The sequence below is a fragment of the Vicia villosa genome, unplaced genomic scaffold (genome assembly GCF_029867415.1).
Source record: "Vicia villosa cultivar HV-30 ecotype Madison, WI unplaced genomic scaffold, Vvil1.0 ctg.001098F_1_1, whole genome shotgun sequence".
Taxonomy (NCBI): domain Eukaryota; kingdom Viridiplantae; phylum Streptophyta; class Magnoliopsida; order Fabales; family Fabaceae; genus Vicia; species Vicia villosa.
This window is the reverse complement of record NW_026705478.1, coordinates 622559-643675: the sequence shown is the minus strand read 5'-3', so window position 1 is coordinate 643675 and position 21117 is coordinate 622559. Positions and strand designations below refer to the sequence as shown.

Below are 21117 nucleotides of genomic sequence, written 5' to 3'. Positions count from 1 at the left end.
ACATGTGGCACACAAAAACAAATCAAACAATAGCCTTAGGTTTAAAGGCTTGCATGAGGTTGATAGGTGATACCCTCCCCTCTGAAGTTGAGTTGGTTGAAAACCTGTCCTAGAATAGTATTCGGGTTCTATGATCCTTGGAGACAACATCTCAATACGGCGCTCGGACGGCCGATCAAGAATATTCCTCGAGGATAACTAGCTTCGATCAATTTCAAAGCTAGCCACTTAATAGGCCACAAGTCAAGTTCAACTAAAAGGTTCTAAGACAAATTAGTGTTAATGACACTTCGGAAGCCTAATATACTCCTTGATCGCTTTCAAGGGACATCAGTATAAACCAAAGTATCACACTAACGATGACTACCAGATCAACCGTATCGGTACATGCCGTACAGTTTCCTTGGTCTATTGTCATATACTTAAGGTATCTCGAGATTCGGGTTAGAATCTTTCACACAAGCAAAGTACCCAAGCAAACCTGCGAAAAGTAAAGCAATCAGATCAAACAATTGAAAACATCGAAATGATCTATACTCTAAAGGTAACCCCTTTTGAAAACATTTTGAATTTGTATTCCCCAGCAGAGTCGCCAGTTCTGTGGACCGTCCTTTCGGGCCATACCCCTCCGTGGGTGGGATACGTGAACCGACTCTTTTTTTTTTTGTCGATCGGACGCTTTCGCGTCACTTTTGAAAAAGTTTACAGAGTCGCCACCGACCTTTTATTTTATCCAATGAAGGAAAGGTTTATAAAAGAAACAGAAAAAAGACCTTTGAGAGATTCTGGGTAAGGGGGTAGGTTATACAAAGGGAAGGTGTTAGCACCCTTTGTATCCATGGTTATCCATGGGCTCTTTAGTTTGCTTAGCTCATTTGCTTTACTTTTCAATTGATTCGGAATGCTTTACCTGTGTTTTTGAAATACCTTTGCAAATAGAATTTGTAATGATCCTTGTGCGGATATATACAAATGTTTGTTTATCTTTCGAAAGATGTTTTGAAAAGATCGTTAATTTTGTAATGATCCGTGTTTGGATGTATACAAAATATTGTCTTTTGGAAAATTCGTTTTAAAAAAACAACAGTGTATGAGAATTTTGTTTGTTTTGATTTTGAGCAAGCAAACTAGGAGGTCTACCCTGAGTTAGGAGGTCTTTATCCTTGTTCCCTTTAAAAATCTATCCATTCGTCGGATATAAACAAAAGGTTCGATTTTGTACTCGAAACAGTAGAAATGTAACTTTGATTTTGAAAAGAGTGAAAAGGGGTTACCCTAGGAGGTGCAAATGTGATTGTGATTGAATTCAGATATTTATCTTTGAAGTTAGTGATCTGACGGTTCAGTTTTATCTTTGACATACACGCAGTTTATATGGGTGCTGGAAATTAAAATGCGGAAATGTAAAGTGCAGAAAGTAAATCTACGCTATTACATCGATTGTGCGGGAAATGTAAACTAGCCTATTTACATGAATTTGACATCCTATACATTTATCTAGGAATTTTAAATTGCAAGAAATAAAAGGCATATTTTTGTATTTTTGTGATTTATTTTAAATATAATTAATGCATTATTAATTAATTTAAAATAAAGAAAAGATGGAAATATGATTAAACCTAGCAAATAAGTTTAAAAATATGTACAAAATGTTTTTTAATTGATTTTAGAACAAAACTAATTTTTTTTGGAATTTTTGAAATTTGTTTTTGGATATTTTAAGTTAATCAAAACATAATTATGCAAATAATTACACAAATAATTAAAACTTAAAGAGAAAATTATCCTAAATATGTACAAAATTAGTTTATGATATATAAACAATATTTAACACAAAGAACAATTTTTTTTTTTATGATTTTTTGACTAATTAAAATAATTAATAAGCAAATATACAAATACATACTAATTAATTATGAAAAATATTGAAATTTTGAAGAAAAATAAAATATTTTTGTTTCATAAAATAATATATTATTTTAGAAGTTTAAAATATTTTTTGTGGAATTTTTGGAAGTTTTTAACTATTTTTAATTAATTTATCAAAGAAACTAAAATAAAAATAGAAAATAAAATTAAAAATGTAAGGATACTGATCTGGTGTGGCAATTAATGAAGGAGCATGGTGAGCTTGCATGTGTGAGGCGTTGGATTGGCTTTGAGATTGATCCAAGGGCACAGATTTGTAGGTGCATGGTATGATGGTGTACACTGAATCCAAGGGGATTCAAAGTCTTTGCAGGGGCCCACGCTGGATTTGACCAGCGAATAAGATTTGAGGGAAGGGCCACCTTGGCGCGCTGAAAAGTCAGACGAACCACGCTTGGACGCGTGGTCGTCTTCAACCTCCAGAAGTGAGGTTTTCAGCTTCAAATAGCGGGGGTTTTTAACCTCCCCTATTTGGACGTTAAAATTCCAGTTTTTTAACAACCTATGAACCTGCAAAAAATACGAGTTAGAAATAGAAACAAGTGACCCAGATCCACTAATTAGAGTGTCCTGAATCCAAATATGTCATTTGTTTTAAGGTTTGAAGCTCCTAGCTATGGATACGAAGAAGATGAAGCTTAAACACTCATGGACTCGTTTTAATGGTGGAGCCTGATCCTCACGTTGGAACACTCATGCTAAGGCCCAGATCACACATATAGGTCCCCATAATGATGTTAGGGTGGTTAGTTTGCAGTGAAATTAGTTGCATATACAAAAACGAAAATAAAACTCATATGTACATGAAGAGCTTTAAGTGCTTTATACGACTCTCATATGTCTATATTTAGAGCTCAATCTTACTCTATAATGTTTGAGGAGATGATTAGAAGTGTTTATTGGTATTGATATTGATTGGAAATTTGAATTTGAAAATTACAAAGTATATGCAAATTTTGAGAATTTTTGTGATATTTCTTGCTATACTCTTGCCCTATTTCGTGTGTCCCTCTTTTGCTGAAGTATGATGCTTCTTTTATAGCCCAAAGTTGCTTGGAACTCAAGCTAAGAAGCTTTGTTGTCTTTGTTGAAAGTTTGATTTTTTAAAATATTAAAAATCTTTGAATTGTTGACCAAGCTTGACTCCATTCAATGCTCTTGTCTTGCTCTTCAATTCTTGCAGAAAAAATGAAGATTCCTTGAAGTGAGTCATACTTGGAGGCCAAGCAACCATTATCCATGCATTTTCCTTTTAATTTTAATCTTAAAGTAAGATAAAATTATGCAAAAAATGGCCAATAAAGATGTGGGCTTTGTCTTGGTCGTGGGAGGCCCATAGTAACATGGCAAAGATGTTTGGACCATAAAAACTTGGACTCATTTGGAAAAAAAACATTTTTGAGCAATGTTGATTTCATGCATTTTCCCAAAATTTAGCCAACTTCAACAAGGTGTAAATCCTTCAATTTTTGTCATATGAAGGAGATCTTGCACTTTTTGGAAACCTCAAAGAGTCCTCTAACCAATGTCTTTGGTCTCATATCAAAATGATTTTTGGTTCTCCTTGTGTGTCCATTTGAAAAAAGTGTCTTTTTGTTGACTTTGAAAATGACCTGTAATGTCTTTGGCCATATTTTTCAAATGGTGAATGCTATGACCATGGGATCAATTGCATTTGAAAGATAATTGAATTTCCTTCAAAATGAGCTTTGGTTGACATTTTTTGGATGAAGGATGAGAGAGTTATGATCAGTCAAAGTTGAGTTGACTTTTCAGGCAAAAACCCTAATTTTGAATCTTAGGGTTTTGTTGATTTTTGATCTTTCCTTGATGAATTGTGATCATCCAATGATCAAATGTTGAATCCTTTGACAAAATATGGACTTTGACAAAAAATTTCATTTTTGACTGTCAGTTGACTTTTTTGGTCAAACGGGTCGTCTGTTGACTGTTTGAGCTGCTGACGGTGCGTCTGAGTGAATTGAAGTTTGAAAATTTGTATGATGGTACTTTGAGATGTATGGATGTATATGAAATCCATTTGAGCTCTCAAAACTTGTTGCTCCTGTTAAAACAAGAAAAACCCTGATTAGGGACTGTCTGTATAGGAGGCAGTTAAGCGTACCTGATTTTTGTGCAGTGTTGAGTCTCTGCTAATCGCGTGATATTCAGAAGACTTCTAACACAAAAATCTTGGAAATTTGAATTGTGAAAGATTGATTTGATTGATGGTACAAAACACTGAGAATTGTACTGCCAGCAGTTTGGCTGTCAACTGACTGTCCAGGTATTGATGCAGCAGTTAGAGTGAAAAATCAACAGTCAAAGTTAATTTTCTTTTTTTTGTTGTTTTTTTGTTTTTGTTTTATGTGAAAAATGAAAGTTTATTTACATGACTTGTTAGAAAAACACAGACATAATAAATAACTAATATTTACGGTATGCGGGCAAAATTACCGATAATAACCCTGAAAATCATTTAATGCACAGAAATAGGAATATTTGACTGGCAGAAAACACACAAAATATTATCTTAGTAACTAAGCAATATTATGACAAATAGTACAACATTTAATACTGACAGTACAAATATCACATACTATATTGAACAGTACGACGAATAAACGGTACATTTAAGAAATAAGAAATACGGCAAATTTTAAGAATGACGATTAATGACCCATGCTATGAACAATAACATGTAGATGATTGGGAGCATAACCATTGCAGGTCCACACTCCTCAGGACTGTGCAGGCAGAAGAAAGTTGTGATCACCGTAGCAATGGTGACGACTGTAAGAAGCAGTGTTTCTATCCATTTTGCCATTTTTGCTAGGGAAGAAGAAATGATGGATTATGAGGTAGGAATTTGAAAGATGATTTAGAATTTGATGTGAGATTTGTGGGAAGAATGAGAGGTATTTATAGAATGGAAAGATGATAGAGACGTTGGGGAATGATGTGATTCCGTACAAAAGGAAATTTGAGTGGTAGTGAGATTTGAAAGAAAGTGTAAGGTATTGTTGGGAAAAGAGAGATGGATAGAATAAAGTTGAGATTTGAATTTGAAAGGATAGATTTGAAAAGATTTTGAAAATAATGGAATATAGCACAAAAGTTAGTGGGAAAACAAAAACAATTGTTACCAGTACAGTGTGAGTTTCCTGCTTTTGCGCCTGCAAAAAGATTTAACCCTGCATGAACTGTGTTAGTACTATTTATCTGTAAAATAAATAAATAGTATTTGTGAAGTAAAGAACAGTATTTGGCGTTTGCGTAAGAATAAATTCCACTGTAAGCCAAGTTACTGTGTAAGAAAAATTCTGAAAACCAAGTTCTTCATATGTCAGGATATTTTGAAAAAATCCATGTTTATATGAGACTCTTAATTTTCATATTGAAACTTTCCTGAAAAAAGAAGTGGGCAAATTTTGGGGTATAACAAGAATACCAGAACGGGTCATACATTAAACCATATCTGATGAATAATGCCAGAACGAGTCATACATTAGACCATATCTGACTGAAGATACCGGAATGGATCATACATTAGACCATATCTGATTGAGAAATACCGGAACGGGTCATATATTAGACCATATCTGATAGAGAATGCTTGTTCGTTAGAGTCGATGAATTATTTGACGAAGTTTTGGAATGTAAAGGCTTGTCAGAATGAATCTCTAGCTCGATTATGTCTGAGAGGAATGATTGCCGAGGCGGAACCTGAAAACAAAGTTAGAAATATGCAATGTCATGAATGCAAATGAAATGTTTTCAAGGATCTCTGGAAATTTAGTTAGCAACGTCAAAAAATGATTTGGTCGCTTCTTTGTTTGGAGAGCTCTGATTTTTGGATGGGAATCAAGCTCACCATATCCAGTGGGTCATAGCCTCCGATTCGGGATACTTCTTAGTTTGAAGGTACATGGCTAGAGGAAAATAAATCCTCTTACCCCTTGATAGGCACTTGTGTCTTTGAATTGGAATGTATGTGGCTAGAGGAAAATAAATCCTCTTGCCCCTTGATAGGAATTTAGTCCTTGATAAGAGTACCTGAAATCGTGCGCCCTAAATTCCTAGGATCCTTGAAAGGGTTAGTTAAATCATGTTATGCTTATGATGTCATGATGTCATGCACATGTGATGCATTAAGTAAGGCATAAGGTAATAAGGACTAAAAGTCCTACAAGCAAATCCTGCAAGGAAATAGAAGGGTTAGTAGCACACACAAGTAAGTCACACAAGTCACACATTTTTGCCTTAAGGTTAGGCTTGCACGTGGTCCAGAGGTATGTACCCTCCCCCTGAAGTTTAGTTGGTTCAAACCTGTCCTATATAAAGATCGGGTTCTAGGGAGCTCATATCATTGACCTTTCTCGAAGGCGCTTATCTCAGTTCGGCAATCGAATTGCCAACCGAAAAGGTCCTGAAAGTCCAGTCCATATGAGTGTAGCTTCGAGTATCAACCAACTTCAGTCGGAACCAAAGCCAGCTATCTCGCTACTTTCTATAGGCCAAGGCCGAGTTCAACTATGGTTCTAAGGGCGAATTAGTGCTTAATGACACCACGCGGCAGCCAAGCATTTCCTCAGGTCGGATCCCAAGGAACACCAGGACAAACCAATGTGTCACACTAACGATGGCCATCAGATCAACCACATCAGTATACGCTGTGCAGTCTCCTTGATCTCATGCCATATACCTAGGGTACTCAGATCCGAGTTAGGATCTTTCACACAGCAAAATACCCAAAACAGCCCTGCAAAATTAAAGCAAACAAAGCAAACAATAGAAAACATTTAAGGTGAATCCTAAACTTTTAAGGTAACCCCTCTTTTATCGAAATTTATCCCCAGCAGAGTCGCCAGTTCTGTAATACGGTGAACTGACTTTTATAATCGAAAAATGTACGGTTAAGCATGAGTCGCCACCGACTTTTATTTTATCCAAATATCAGAAAGGCTAAAAGAACAGAAAAAAACCTTTTTAAGAAATTTTGAGTTCGGGGGGTAATTATGTAAAGGGAAGGTGTAAGGCACCCTTTGCATCCATGGTTTTCCATGGGCTCTTAATTGCTTTGCTCGTTTTCGAAACCAAAAGTTTAGAAATGTATAGAAGAAGAAGAAACAAGGACTTTAGCTCGTAAATGAGCGTAGCCTTGAAAGTGTTTAGAAAAGAAAAATTTGATAAAAGACATTTTAGCCAGAGCAAGGCAATTAGGGGCAATTACCTTATAATTTGAAAAAAGAGTTCTTTTAGCCTTTCAGGGTGAAAGGGTCTATCCATGCCATAGAGGGCATGAAGCCTTTCATTTGGAGGTTGAAGGGTCATCGAGTTATCATTCGCCTTAAGACTGACCCATGCCATAGAGAAGGCAGGTAGTCTAAAGGGAAGGATCAGAATAGCCTTTTTCGTAGGCAACTAGAGAATACCTCAGCCTTTTCGTAGGCAACTTCCGAGGGTCAAGATCATGCTTATCGAAGGCAGCATCATTAGGGACCACGAAGGTAGCATCATTAGGGACCATGATCTTTAATCGAGGCAACATGGCTGAGGTATCCTCATATTCGAGGGACTGGCTATTCTGCAAAAAACACAAGGCAACAGACAACAAGGCAACAGGCAACAGAGAGGGTTACCCAAAAGTGTGCGTGGGTGCACCAATCACGTGATTATGTTCAGTTATATTATCTTGTAATTAGTGATGCTAGATTCAATTCAAAGTTGTCACTCCCTAGAATTACTAACCACAGCAATATAAACAAATAATTAAAACAATACGGGGAAGGGAAATTGTAACCAGCGGAGGAAGGGGGAATTGAAACCAGCGGGATATAATTAAAAAATAAAACAGAAAATATTAAAGTTAGGGTTTAGGGTTACCAATACTGTAGCTTCGACAATTGACAAACCCTGAAGATTTGGAAAAAAAAAAGAATAAACAAAGAAGGGTGAGTGCATTATCGGTTCAAATGATAATTAGGGTTAACTCTAATTAAATAAAAAAAGGCAAAAGGAAATAATAAATAAAATAAACATGAAAAGGACTTAACTTTTTGATTTGATCTGATATGGTTCGTAGTCAATAATAGGTTAACCCTGAAAAGGTGGGAAAAATAGAAAACAAAAATAAAGGGGTGTTAGATCTGGCTTGCTGGAGTGAGTGAGGATGAATTTGCGAATATCCACGAGAATGGTTAAACAGCTCGAATGTACCTCGCAATAAACAAGAAAATGTTAGAAAAAAAATGGAATAATGAAGTAAAAATGTGAACTTAAAATTGATTAAAATAGAAATTATAAAAAGAAATCATTTTTTTAGTATATATAAAATAAAATAAAATCTAATTCTAACTTCTTTTTGAATTTTTGATAAGAAACATCTAATTCTAAAAATCTACTTCTACGAGCTAATTCTAACGTTTTTTATTCTTATTGTTCTTCTTAATAACTAAATTATTTTAAAAGCCTAACTAAAAAACTAATCAACCAACTAATTAAATAAAAATCTAACACACTTAAAATAACTTTGTAAAAAGCTTATTTAAATTAAAGGAATGAGTTTTATTTTATTTTATTTTTCTTCTGAGTAGAAACAGAAACGTGAACCACCCATTACTCCCATCTTTTCTTAGACACAAACAAAACACAAAAAGACTTTACAGAAAGTGAAATCAACAGTAATCCCTCGTCTCAAATTCTCCATGAATGATACAAACAAAACGCAACATCAAAGCAACACCACTCAATACTCCAATAACCCGCATCAATTTGAAAACAAATGAAAACAAAAGGAAATAGAATGAAACCTAACCTCCATGGCCAAGACGTTGGCCGGAATTTACGATGATTTGTAGAGGAGCTAATGATGACGGCGGGTGCGATTCACATGAGAGCGGGATCCGGTGTTAGCGTGAAGGACGAATGCTTCAGCGGTTAGATCGGAGGTCAGTGGTATTGGAGCGCCGCTTCGTGTCGGAGCTTTGTTCTCCGCCTATGATGATGGTTGGTAGAGAATCGCATCTGATGCGTAGCTTCGATGGACATTCGTTGTGTCGGTGTTGCGTGATGAGGTGATTCGATGAGGATTGTGAGTTTGAGTATTTGGTTGCCGCGTCTGTTTGTGCGCTGAGATGTAGATGTTGTTGCAGTGAACGGCCATGAAGTTGTTGCAATTCAGAATCGTGGCTGAGTTCATTGAATCGTTGGCGGATTGTTGTGATGCCGTATTGAAGCGAGGTATTAATTTATGAGGTTTCTGCGATTGTGTTTTGACCGATCCATTCATGAATTATTCCTCTGGTTTCTTCCTCTTGATTTTTCAATGACTCTCAATTATCGTTGTACCTGACTCGAAACCGATGAGCGTCTTGCAGTGTAGGTGATGGCGTTGATGAGTTATTGGAGTTGTTGTCGGTGCGCGTCGCGAGAAGGTTGCTGCGGCGTGACAAGGATTTATACTGAGTTCTCTTTACCTTCCTATGAACCACTTGTTTTTTGCTTCTGCAAAACAACACACACAAAAATTGCACAAGAAACTGATATTGTATGGTTGCATTTGAGCGTATGGTTATGGATTGAATTTGATGACATTGATGCTTATGTTAAAAATTCATAGAACAATACAATCAATCATCATGCTAAAATTTATAAACAAGAGACAACACATAAAAAGCTAATGAAATTGAAAGAGTTTTTATGCATGAGTGTTAATCGATAGGAATTATAGTTTCTCCTATTTTCCTTCCTGCAAAAACAAAAACTGAGAAAAGGTTGTGTAAGGGTTTTCTGTTTGTGAATGAGGAGGATTAGGATGTGTGAATTGTGTAGTTACAAGGTTTCTATTGTACGTGACGAAAAAAAAAAAAGGTTCCTTTTTTAAGTGTTAGAATGAGGACCTATTTATACACACAAAAATTAGGTCAAGTAAATAAAGTAATTAATCAAATATAATCAAAAATTAAATCAAATATAATTTGATTTTGATTTCTTACCATATTTGATTAATCACAATAAAATTGCTTGATTGTCTAAAAAGATGCTTGGAATAACAAATCAAATTTTAAAATTTTCTTTTTTTAGGACTTTTGGACTAAAAAGGCATAAAATGAAGAAAAGTAAAAAATAAATATTTTTAAAAAATACCTAAATATTAAATACGAAAATTAATAATAAAATGATAAAAATATTATTTTTGTGATTTTAATTTTTAATAAAAGATTAATAAAATAAAGTTAGAAATAAGTAAAAAAAGTTAGGACTAAGTAAAAGGGAAAAATGTTAGAACTGGGCTTCAGACCCGGGACCCCGTATTTGCAAACCTTACTTCCTTACTGACCGGGCTATGTCAACCATTCAAAATGAAATGACATACACAAATATATGCGGGCAAATTTTAGGGTATGACACCCTTGTATAAAAAATTTATGAAGGAGGTGTTGGCGAAAAAGAGATCACTGGGAGGAGAATCAAAAATTGAAACTGAGAAGTGTGGAATAGTCTCGTCAGCAAGAAAGATCCCAATAAAGAGGAAAGATCCTGGAGCGGTGGCGATACCATGCACTATCAAGAATATAACATTTAAAAAGGTACTCCTCGATTCTGGTTCTAGTGTGAGTTTAATGCCGTTGTCCATTTTCAAAAAGCTTGAATTGGAAAAGATTAGTGAAAGTAAGACACAATTAAGGTTCGCCGATCACACCGTTAAGAAATCATATGGGGTAGCTGAAGATGTACTAGTGGAAGTTGATAAGTTTGTATTCCCTGTTGACTTCCACATCATGGACATTCCGGAAGACGAAGAAACTCCTATCCTTCTTGGGAGACCATTTTTGTCGACAGGCCGCTGCAACCTCGACATTGAAAAAGGGACACTAACACTGAGATCTTTTGATGAAGAAGTAACCTTGAAGATGTTAGGAGTTAAGAAACATAAGGCGGTTGTAAATGATCAAACTTCTGGTGGTATGACAGAAAGTGAGGAAAAATACAAAAAGCCTAAACAGCTCCAAGAAAACGTTTCAAGCATAGCCTCTCGGGTGGAACCAACTTATGTAGCTGTCAAAAGTCCTAAGAAAGCTAAGGAAGTCAAGAAGAATTCGGGAAGTAAATTGAAGAGAAAATTTATCCATGCTTTTCATCTTCATGAGTTCGTGGTTGCGGAAGTGAAAAGCAACAAGGTTTGGAAAAGGAAATACCCTCCATAATAAAGGGTAATGGACCGTCGAGCCATGCGACGTTAAATGAAGCGCTTCGTGGGAGGCAACCCACGGTTTTAATAAATAATTTGTTTGTTTGTTTTATTTTCAGGAAATAAAAGAGAGCATCTCTAGTGGAAGCTAGGAAGTGATCATTGGAATGCAATACCTCTATAAGCAACCTCTCCAAGGCTGGTTCTAAAACATTGAGGACAATGTTTAGTTCAAGTGTGGGAGGGGTTCTTTTCATTTTCTTTTAGTTCTTTTCCATTTTTTGTTTTTGTTTGTGTGTTATGTTGACATTGTGTTATAGATTGACTTATGGATGCCGAATGAATGATGAATGGTATTTAGTGGATGAAAGGTGCAACCTGAACCTATTCCCCCGAGGCACCCTGGAAGTTGATGCAGCCGAAAGAAAAGTAATTGTTGGACGCGACTTGCTGATACTGGACTAAGAGGATTGTATGGTATACCTGCGCCAGAAAAGAGCCACATGACACGAGGAGTGCTATGGAACCTGTAAGCTTACCCAACATTGTGAGGTTATAAAAAGCCAAACACAACAGTTTATCGTCATGAGAGTTCATTCAGGTATGACTTTATCATTCTGATTTTGCGTATGTTCTACTGACACAGCATAATATGAGGACACACTCTGAGGCATTTGTTTGTTTTACCACATGAGCCTTTCTAGCCATCCTAAATTATATGTTTATCCGTTGTTACCCTAGTTGAGCCATATCCTTTTGTTTGTTATAACCATATCTGTAACCCGCAGCCAAACACTTCCAACCCTTGCTCGGCATAAATGTTGTGGTTTTCAGAGTTGTGCTAAAATCTAAGTTTGGGGTAGTAATCATCAAAGAAGAGAGCAAGTAAAAAAAATGAAAATAAATTTTTTGGACATATGAATGTATGTCCCACAAAAAAAAAGAGAAAAACTTGCCCGAATGAAAAACTCAGTTCCATTAAGCACTCACAGAAGAATTGAATGAAGCAAAAGAGTCTAAGTTGAATAAATTCCCAGTGTAACAAGTTGAGCACAATTACGAGAAACACAACATAAATGTCGAACCCAAAACCATTTGTTTATCCATTTCCTTGTGTATCCCACCGTACCTAAACCCCATTACAACCCAGAAGACCTCGAAAAGTGTGTGAACTTTGTTAGTGTAGTGAAGGTAGAATTTATTCAAAATTAAGAGTTGATATTGCATACCTTTATTTTGTGAGTGCAAAACACTTTAACCCTGAGAGATTTGGTGAGAAGTGTGAAAAAGCTTGCAGGTAAAAAGGTACTCTGATGTGGAAGTGTGGTAGAAAGTTTGGTTCGGCAAGCCAGAGATTCTATTAGAAAGGTAGACGCAAGTTGCGAATAACATCGGCAGTGTTGTGGAAAGAAAAATCAAGGGTGACCTCTGTTTGGTCTCTTGCATCACTTGAGGACAAGCAATGAGATAAGTTTGGGGTTGTGATCGGTCACCATTTCTACCTAATTCCTGTCATGTATTTGGTCTAAATTTGACGATTCGGTAACACTTTGATCAATGTTTTATTGCTTTTGTTTAAGTATTTCATGTTTCATCGTTTTTATGTTTACTTTGAATTATGTTTTAATTTAAGTTATTTAGATGCTTTTGATGCCGTTTGGTTAGTTGTGTACAAGTTTCAGCTTTGAACAAGTCATCTTAAATGTCGAAGCAACCATGAAGGAAGGAGAAGCAAGAGAAAGCTGAAAATTCAAGGTTCTGGGGTCAAACACGGCCGCCCGTGCTTCCACGCACGGCCCGTGTCAGATGATCAACTCTCCTCCATACAAAATCCAGGGGCGACACACGGCCGCCCGTGCTTCCACGCACGGCCCGTGTCAGGATGGCTGGGAGCAAAAATAAAAATAAAGAGCAGCACGGCCGCCCGTGCGTCCAAGCACGGCCAGTGCTGCTGAGAGCGTGAAAACTTCCAATTTTAGGGCTTTTCATTAAATCTCCACCTTGAGGGCACTTTAGACATTTCATTTGGCTGAGATTTGTACCTAGACTATTTATTTGAGTTTGAGAGAATTATTTTGGGACTTTTGCATCATACGATAGAAAATCACAGAGGAGAGAAGATAGCTTCATCAAGAGTTTTGGAGACGGAGAGATTCAAGGGTTTCCACCATTGAAGATCAAAGTCACCATTACTTTTTAGTAATGTCTACATTCTTTATTATGTCTTTCTTGAATATTATGAGAGGCTAAACCCCCCAATGCTAGGGGGGTGGTCCTGATTTGGTTTTTGTAATAACGATGAATTTGTGATTTCGTCAATACATTGGTTTATATTATTCAGTTAAGTTATGCAATGTTCTTCTTGTTTTCTTTATCGGTCAAATAAGGATTAATCTATGGCTAACAAATACAGGACTGTAGTTGTTAGGGTTTGTGCATAATTTGATTATAGTAGATATCACCTAGGACTAGGGATATCCTATAATTACCACATAATCTTGATTATATAAAAGCTTGGTTTCAATTTAGGTTCCTAAGGACTTAGGATTTAGGTTGGAAGATCAAAGGTTTTCTCACTAAGGACTTAGGAGGAAACACCCTAAGGATGTGGTAACTGAATGTTATGAACTTGTTGAAGAGATCTTAATTCTGAAGTGTTACATGCCAAATCAACCACTCACCCTAGCATCTCATATATTTAATAACAAAAATCAATTTATTTTCTCATCATTTTTTCTTTGCAAGGATTTCATCCACCAAAACCAAAACATTAATCTTTTGTTCAATTGAATCATATTTTACGAATCTGTATTTCCTACGCAGTCCTTGAGATCGACATTCGGGGAATTTCCCCTATTATTACTACAGAGGCAAAAATAGTACACTTGCTATTTTTCCGATCAGTGTGCGTGGGTATATTTGTTATGGTGCGCTCTCAAGCTCTCACTCGTTGGATCTTGCGCATTGATATGTAAAGGCCTACATGTGTTTGGTATGAGGGTGCACACTAAGGGATCTGCATTGGATCAAGTCCATTATGCAAACCATGTGGCTATCGTGAAGCCACATGGCGGAGATCCAGCGCTCCGGGGAGGATTATCCCCTCATTCTCTCCACTCTCCCCTTCATTTTGTTTTCTTCTTTCTCTCTCTAAACTCTCTCTATCTCTTAACCTCTTTCTTCTCTATTCTGTTCTTGACACAAACCCAGAAACCACCACCGAACACCCTAACCCACCCTCAAGACCACCGTGAATCACCCCAAACCCAGAACCCCGATGAAGATTCCGATGAATCTTCATCGTCCCCACCCCAAACCTTCATATGCGAACCCAGTACCCTTCATATCCTACCTAGAAATCTTCAACCTCAACCCAGAAACCCAACAACATATGAGCCCTAATTCTAAATTACGAACCCTAATCCCAAATTAAAAAACCAGATTCATACAATAACCCACAAATTCAACATGCAATCGATGCAATCAAGAAAAACAACACACAAGCATGCAAATCACGAGGAATCTTAATCTAAGTGACGAATTCGGTTACCTTTTGTCTTGTATTCTGGAACGTGTATGCTCCCGCTCCTGATCTCTCTTTCCTTATGTTTGATTGCAGGTACGAAAACGCAAGCGGCGGCGCAAGAGTTCTTCCTCGCAACAATTTTTTTTCCCGACCCTTTTTCTGTCTTCTTCTATTTCTTTTATAGACTTAGGGTTTTTAATTTTTAGGAAGATTAGATTTTAGGATTCAATTAGTTTTTAGGACTTGATTCGATTCCGATTTGTAATTGATATTTGATTCAATAAAATCTTTTATTAAGTTATGATTTTGTTTTTTTGTTAATATTAGATTCATTTGCGTTTTGATTTCAGATTTGATTTTGTTGTGATTGATTGTCATTCTTTGATTGAGCTTGGGCCTGGGAGAATTCAGATCTAGGGTTTGAGTATGGTGTTGCAGTGGTTGCGCAAAGGTGGGTGAGGGGGATGATGAATAGTGGCCGGGTCGGTTTGACCCGGTCCACTTCCTGGTCCAAACATAATCCAGCAAGATAGGCCCATTGACTTTTTTTCTGCTATTGCTTTGTGGCCCAAAAGACAACAAAAACGACAACATCAAAAATCACAATTAACTTCCATTGATTTGCTTAATTTAATTAATTAATTAATCAGTAAAAATAAACTAATTAACTAATAATACTCTTCTAATAATAACCCAATAAAATGCTAACTAATGATATAATTGACACCCATTAACAACACTAATAATATTAAAATCAACAAAAACCCTAATAAAAATGATTAATCTTAATAGTGATATTAAATATAATTTAACTCCTGTTTATTTAGAAACAACATTATATAATAATCCTACCAGTAATAATCAAAGTAGCAATTAATAATAATAATGTTATTTAGTAAAAATGAAAAATGATAATAAAAGTGAGTAAATGACGAGAAACAAATGGGCCCAAAATAAATTGGACCTTAAACATTTGCTATTCACACCTCTACTTATTTTAAACCAATTTATACGGGAATTTTATAGGAGAGCGAGTTTAATAATAGGTATATTAAACCCTATGGCTCCTAATTTTTAACGCCCTTAATAAATTAACAGATGCACATTATGTCGGGTAAATTTTGGGGTATGACACTATCATCATAACATCATCAAGTCATGCAAAATTTATCAAATCATACTATTTTCATGAAACCATTCCCCCAAACCCCTAGCTAACCTATTATCCAATTGACCTAAACAATACATCTAATCAGTCCTATCATCTATAACATGATAAGAGATGCTAACCGGAAGAATCCCCCTTACCTCTCTTCCTCTTCTGTCGCTCTTTCACGTTCCTTGAGTTCCTAACTTCTGAGCTCTTCTTTCACTTTTTGAACTTCCTTCTCTAATTCCTTATTATTTTATTAAAAATAACATTATAATTAGTAATGGGCTTCCTAACATAACACCCCCTTCTTACTAACACCACATTTGGCCCAATGCCATAATCCATCATTTTCCAATTATTTCATAAAACCAAAATAATTCTATTTATTATTTCAATTTCCAATTAAATTAAAAATTAAAATATACGGGTGTTACAAATTACAATAGAAAAAGGGAGAAAAGATAGAAAGAAGCTAGAGAAGAGCAAAAGAGGGGATTTGTAGATTTTCTTGAAGAGGGTGGATTGAAGCTAAATGTAAGAGTTAGAATACAAGTTAATATAGATTATATGATTTGGTAATATTTGTTGTGTATGTATTCTCTTCATCTTTGCAATTCCATGAAAATGTGAAAACCCTAACTTTTGTGCTAATTTCTATGGATTCACATGATTAAACATGATTTTGATGAGTGTTATGGATTAATAATGATTAATACTTGTTGTAATCGCTGTCTATTTATGACTGGAAGTGATTTTGAGTGGTGGGTGTGATTTCGCAGTGTTGTGTTCTCTGGATTTATTTTTGCAAAATCGCATGTCCGCTAAGCGAACACAGCCCGCTAAGCGGATACTGTTTGTTTTTCAAAAATAAAGGAAGCTTGCTAAGCGGACCCAGCCCACTAAGTGGAGCCTCTTTTGTAATTCGCTTCTGGAATGGACCGCTTGAATCGGGGTTATTGAATTTTAATTGCATAAGTGCGCTTGGCGGTCGCTGAGCGGACCTTGCTGTCTGCAATTTTTCCAAACTTTGAAATGATGTATCTTTTGATTCGTAACTCCTTTTTATGCGTCGTTTGAAGTGTTAGGAAGCTATTTTAATGTTCTATATGAGAGTGTAGGATTGATTTGCACTTGATTGAATAATTATGATGTTGTTATGTGAAATAACATGTAAGTGTCTTATGTGCTTATGTTCTAGATATATGATGAATAATAATTGTTGAAATACTTTGGTGAGATATATTCATGATGTTTGTGATTGGATATGTGATGGATGTTATAATTTGATGCAATTGTTATTTTGGTATGTGAATCTTGTACAATTGGTGGATAATTCTATGTGTGAATTATTAAGGTATGCAATATATTGAGATTCGTGTAGATAATCTTAATTGCATATATGTTGAGATAATTGTACATGCATTGAGTCACATTTGTTACCTTCGAGTCACATTGTGTGCTATGTGATTGTCTTGTATACTTGTGATTTATTTTGGTGTGATGATTGGTATATGAGATGTGAATTGCCTAATTGAGAAGTGTGATGAATTGTGAAATGTATGCTTGTTTATGTTGCATTTCCCATTATTATGTTTTCTACAATAATTTGAATTCTCGCTCTTCTGTTTGAATGTTACCCTTGGTTAGTAACGTGCAGGTTCAGACGAGTAGTTGCTTGTTCGTGGCTTAGCCGAAGAGCTCTGTGTTTTGTTGATTGATTAGGTAGCGAGTCATATGCTCTGATCATGTAACACTTTGGGGGTTTATTATTTTAGACTTGTGCAAATTTTGGATATTGCTATTTCCTATGCCTTATTGGATATTCGGATGTATTGGTTTGAGATTTTGGATATGTTGTTTTAAGGCTATGTAGCCTAGATTGTGGATCCTCAATTTAGCATATTTGGATATTAATGTCAATTTGAATTCGATAGATGAATATAGTATGGGATATATTTATTGAAACTTTTAATAGCAGTTCAATTGTTTTTCCACAAGCATATTATGTATAAGAGCATTGCTATATGTAGCGACAATTTATTCTTGAAATTTCACGAAATCTTTCCCTTCTATAATAATTACACATAACCAAAACAAGAAAATACAGGTGCCGCCAACTTGCCAATTTACCGCGCAAATGTTCAGTTGCGCACCAATAATTATTAACCTAAAACAATTCTTTCTTAACCCCTATATCGTACAGTGCCGTAGACAAATACTATTTCTTAACCTTTTTTTATTCATAGCACTCATAAGTCATAGGAATAACTATGGAATTTAGCCTCTAGATAGAAACAAAGCAACACTGATTTTAAGGGAGTCAACAGCTGCTTCAGAAAACAGTTATCAAGTAAGATTCTTATCTCTTAAATTTGTTCTTCACTCATACATAATCACTCACTATTCATTTTCATCAAATTAAATTTATTCAATGGACTAATACTATTTTAATTTTTATTTAAAGGTTATTGATATTCAAGTGTAGTTTTAAACTTTGGTATTCAAACTTGTATCAATTAGACTAGTTTTTAATTTAAAACGAATTTCTTCATCCTATATCACTTTCATTAATATATGTTTTTAATTTATTTTATTAGTGGAAGAAATATGTGTGTCCTCCGACAAAGAGGAAGTCAATGAAGCAAATGATAAATGCGGTGATAGTTTAGAAGCAAATATTTTTCATGATGATGAAAAACCTCGTGTTGGAATGATATTTAAATCTAAAGATGAACTTATAGACTATTACAAGAGTTATGGTCAGTTTATGGGTTTTGGAATTACTAAACTTAGTAGTAAAAATGGAAATGATGGGAAAAAATATTTTACTCTAGCATGTAGTCGTGGAACAAAGTATGTGAGCAAATCAAAGAATATTTTAAAGCCAAACCCTATAACAAAATCACAATGCAAGGCTAGATTGAATGCATGTATTTGCTTAGATGGAACTGTTACTATTTCAAGAATTGTTCTTGAACATAATCATGATATAAGTCCTACTAAAGCACGTTATTTTAGAAGTAGTAAGAATTTGGAACCTCATTTAAAAAGGAGGTTAGAACTCAATGATCAAGCTTGAATTAACGTAAGTAGAAATTTTCGATCTTTGGTTGTTGAAGCGAATGGGTATGAGAATCTAACATTTGGTGAAAAAGATTGTAGAAACTATATTGATAAAGTAAGGAGACTACGACTTGGGGTAGGAGATGCTGAGGCAATTCAAAACTATTTTGTTAAAATGCAAAAGAAAAATAGTCAATTCTATCATGTGATAGATATTGATGATAAAAGTCGTTTACGAAATGTATTTTGGGCAGATGTAAGAAGTAGGGCTGCATATGAATATTTTGGCGAAGCTGTAACATTTGACACCACTTACTTAACAAATAAATATGACATGCCTTTTGCCCCTTTTGTTGGAGTAAATCATCATGGTCAATCTATGTTGTTGGGTTGTGCTTTATTATCGAACGAGGATACTAAGACCTTTATTTGGTTGTTCACAACTTGGTTAGAATGCATGCATGGACGTACTCCAAATGCCATAATTACTGATCAAGACAAAGCCATGAAAAATGCAATTGAGGTTGTTTTTCCAAACGCTCGTCATCGGTGGTGCTTGTGGCATTTAATGAAAAAAGTTCCAGAAAAGTTAGGTAGGCACTATGATTATGAATCTATCAAAGCACTCTTGCATGATGCTGTATATGATTCTTTGAGTAAAAGTGATTTCATGCAAAGGTGGGAAAAAATGATTGAAGATTTTGGACTTCAAAATAATGAATGGCTGAAAGGGATATTTAATGAGAGAAATCGTTGGGTTCCTGCATATGTAAGAGAAACATTTTGGGCAGGAATGTCAACGACACAAAGAAGTGAAAGTATGAATTCGTTTTTTGATGGCTATGTAAATGCAAAGACAACATTGAAGCAATTTGTCGAACAATATGACAATGCATTGAGAGATAAAATTGAAAAGGAAAGCATGGCTGATTTTGGTTCATTTAATACAGTTATAGCTTGTGTAAGTCTTTTTGGATTTGAGTCCCAATTTCGAAAAGCATTCACTAATGCAAAATTCAAAGAGTTTCAAGTGGAGGTTGCATCAATGATGTATTGTCATACTTGCTTTGAAAGATTGGAGGGAATGAACTCCATATATTCTGTTATAGAAACTGTGAAAAAATTTGACAAAATTAAGGACGTAATGTTAAAGGTATCCTACAATGAAAAAAGACTTTGAATTGCAATGTACATGTTGTTTATTTCAATTCAAAGGTATTTTATGTAGACACATCCTTTGTGTTCTTAAGCTAGTAGGAAAAACTGAGTCATTGCCGTCTTATTATATTTTTTCACAATGGAGGAAGGATATAAGACGAAGACATACACTTATTAAATGTGGTTTTGATCATTTAGTTGGAAATGTTGAATTACAAAGAGTTGATAAAGCTTGTGCTGCCTTTTATGAAATGGCTTCTATGGTGATAAATAGTGATCATGATTTACTAAAAGTGATGAGCTGGATTAAGGAGATAAAAAATGAGTTTACATCAACAGAAACACCTGCTAGAATTATAGAAGAAAATGATCCCGTGAGAAATCAAGTGATTAAAATTAATGATCCTATAGTGGCTCGAAGTAAAGGACGCCCTCCTTCCAAAAGAAAATCATCAAAAGCTGATCAAATTATGGATAAACTTGCAAAAAAGAAGACTCAAAAAAGAAAGGGTTAATGAACTTTTTGGTCCCTCTAAATATTACAGATTTCGTTTTTAGTCCCTCTAAAATTTTCCTTTAAGAAATCGTCCCTTCAAAATTTTTTGTCTAAACTATTGGTCCCTACCGTCAAATTTGCTAGAGATTAGCTACGAATTTAGCCACCGATTAGCTACGAAATTTGACGTTAAGGACCAATAGTTCAGAAGAAAATTTTTGAAGGGACGATTTCTTGAAGCAAAATTTTGGAGGGACTAAAAACAAAATTTGAAATATTTAAAGGGACGAAAAAGTTCATTAACCCAAAAAGAAATCAGAAGTGTGATAGTTATCAAGTTCAAAAAGAGGTAATTTTAAGATCTATATTCATCTAGAATAATAGTTTTGAAAATGTATAATTTTCCTTATTTTGTGACAGAACTTGTGTGCATCTACAATGCAAGAGAGTGTTCAATTAATTGATCAAATTGGAGCACAAGAGCACATTCATGTAAGTAAAATACATAGCTTTCATTATCATCTTTTGTTTTAAACAATTAATATGACATTAGACACTTATTTTTCACGTTGACACATATGTTTTTAGTGCAAACAAAA

At 35.1% G+C, this 21117-nt stretch overlaps 1 pseudogene; it reads left to right on the top strand.

Moving 5' to 3' along the window:
• The first annotated feature begins 9092 nt into the window (after window positions 1–9092).
• LOC131633221 (protein FAR-RED IMPAIRED RESPONSE 1-like) lies at window positions 9093–20537 on the top strand (annotated as a pseudogene).
• Window positions 20538–21117: the final 580 nt, after the last annotated feature.